At 36.3% G+C, this 2,789-nt stretch overlaps 1 long non-coding RNA gene across 1 annotated transcript in view; it reads left to right on the forward strand.

The window, feature by feature from the left end:
• LOC118823977 overlaps nt 1-1,109 on the forward strand; it is a 4,363-nt gene extending 3,254 nt beyond the window's left edge. The window contains exons 3-4 of the long non-coding RNA XR_005008563.1: nt 357-424; nt 857-1,109. This is a non-coding gene — a long non-coding RNA (uncharacterized LOC118823977). The remainder of the gene's footprint in view (nt 1-356; nt 425-856) is intronic.
• The last annotated feature ends 1,680 nt before the right edge of the window (nt 1,110-2,789 follow it).

Below are 2,789 nucleotides of genomic sequence, written 5' to 3' on the forward strand. Positions count from 1 at the left end.
AGTATTTTTTTATTGTAAATAAATAGACACACAAGTGTATGTTTATTTATTTATATAGATTTTAATGCCACTGGTCAAAATCAATATTAATACATCTACAGGAGGACATGGCATTTTACTAACTGCCTCACTGAACGTTTTAATCACAACTTCTCTACTTTCCTCTCAAAGACAATGAAAAAGTCTTTTTCCATCCAGTTTTTTAAAGGGAGAATGGGGCGGTGGGTGGGCTGCAGGTCACTGTGTGTCCTATAAGGGAAGTAGAAATAGGAGTGTGCAGGCTGAGCGGGTGCTGCATTGCTAATATGCAGCATTTATTAATCACTGCAGTAATTGTTTGTCTGCTGTTTGCACAGGAGCCAAGTGACAAACAACCGGATTCAATTAAAACACAGTCCACACTTCATATCAGCAGCGTGAGGAGGTAAAGTGAGCCCTTCACTCTACATACAAGGACAGCACACACACTCTCTCTCTCTCTCCCTCTCTCTCTCCCTCTCTCTCTCTGTGAGGGAACATAGATGAGGTGTCAAGACATCCAAATGTCCACCCAGTGAATTTACTTCTTTCATTATAATAATATGGATTTCTGCTTTTCTTCTGATACGCAAATAAATTGTATTTAATAGATGAAAACTAAATAAATGATTTCTGGCTTCTTTCTTTCTTTGCACAGTACTATCATTTTTATTATAATAATTTTATATCATATTATTACTCCACCACCAACAATATTAATAAAATAATAATAACTATTATTTATTTTTATTATTATTATTATTATTATTATTATCATTATTATTATTATTATTATTATTATGATCTGTGAGCCTCTGACCCTCCTTCTCTCTCTCAGTGCTGTCCGTGCTGCTGTGCTGAGTGCGTGTGTGGTAGAACCTGCCCTGCAGTGTGGAGATCACCCTTCTCTCTGAGTTCAAAGGCACAGGAGCTCAGAGGGCTGGATTTGTTCAGGCATATTTGCTAAACCCCTGGATTTGAATTGTAGTGTTCGAGGCCCTGAGATCACGTTTAAGAAATGTTACATTGTGAGATTTTGTGTGAAATCCCCATAATAAATTCACCAAGTGTGCACAAGAAATGGCTATTTATGTTTGTGGTCATATTTTCTTTCTTTGGTTCAACCTTAGAGGTAGAGGTGTGTATGTGTACAGTATGTGTGTTCTTTAGACATACATGCAGCGACACATTTAAACATTTAGGTCTATAAAGCCATACACAGTATGCTAATTACCTTTATCTCCTTTAGAGGTTTGTGGGCTAAGATGTTTTTTTTAGCACCAGAGTCATGAACATGCTGAAGTAAAGAGATTTTATCCTTCCATCTGTGCCCCAATATTGAGAAACATGTACGGAAGTTGTCATTAATTTCTTTTTATTGTCATTGTTTTTGAATAACATGTGGAATTGTAACATATTGGCTCAAGATAGGAAAAGAAATGTGCTGTAAGCTCTGGAGGTGTGCATTAGTAAAGGAGCTGGCTGTGAGAATAACTGCAAACGTGCTATAAAGCTGTTGTAAAAAAAGCTGAGCTTAATTATTATTGTTATTTTATTTATTCTATTAAAACACATAAAAAGATGTAGCTAATCAACATCATCTGTTTCCCTCACGGCGGTCTCACATTTTAAATTCACACACATGCATACACACACCACACACACACACACAGAGCCACACCATCGTGCTTTTAATTATGTGATATAATTAACCCTCCATCCAGTGTGAAAAGCGTGTGAGCTGAGGACGAGCCCCCATGTGGGTTGAGCATTCCTTGTTTGTGCCCTGTCCAAACCCCACTTTGTTTTGAGTGACACTCTGGCACTCACACTCGCAGACCCTCTATCAGTCTCCAAAATATAACCCCCCCCAACACACACAGACTTACACATATACACAAACCTCTCTCTCTCTCTCTCTCTCTATCCTTTCTCAGACAGTACTGTGTAAAGGTCTTAGGCAGACAAGAAAATGAAAACCATTTATCTAGGAAGCAAATACGTTTTTGCTAGTAAAACATTATCTAATGTTAGAATACTTAGCAAAAAAATCTTTTTCAATAAAGTTACTAAAATGTCAATTAGAGGAGAACAGTCAGAAGAACACAGGTTAAGTTCCTGACTTCTTGCTGGGCAGCTATTGCATGGATTTATTAACCCCTTAAAATCCCAGGTTTATTACATACTAAGGCTTATTATTCAGTAACTACAGGGACTTCAGTGCAAACTGGCTGAGCTATTCTTAGGTTATAGAAATGTGTAATAAAACTTTGGGCATTGGCCATTTAAGGGGTTAAATTCCATCAGCAGCTCCCGATTTAGTTTAATGAAGGATTGATTAGCTGAACTGGATATTGAATGGAAACTGGCCTTCCTTAAGGAGAGGCTTGGAAATGGTTAAACCAATGTACTAACAGATACAAAATCAGTGCTATAACTAAGATATTATGTGCTTCATTGAAAAAGAAAAAAAAAAGAAAAAAAGAAAAAAACACACCTTTACAAAAAGTATTAGTTAACAATTACCAATGAATAAAAAACATACAATTTGCTTGTCTAATGATTACTGTTGTGTCTCAAACAAGTTGATGTCTTTAAGGCATGCCACTCCACTCACAAGCATAAACATTAACCTAAATGTTTATATTAGATTATGCATTTAAGCTACAATTAATGAATATATCATATTGTAGGTTGCGAAGGATCTGTTGGAAACCATGGATGAGATGCATTATGAATAAGTACTTATGCTGCTGTATAAAATGGCAATG

Source organism: Colossoma macropomum, unplaced genomic scaffold, assembly GCF_904425465.1.
Source record: "Colossoma macropomum unplaced genomic scaffold, Colossoma_macropomum, whole genome shotgun sequence".
NCBI classification, from domain to species: domain Eukaryota; kingdom Metazoa; phylum Chordata; class Actinopteri; order Characiformes; family Serrasalmidae; genus Colossoma; species Colossoma macropomum.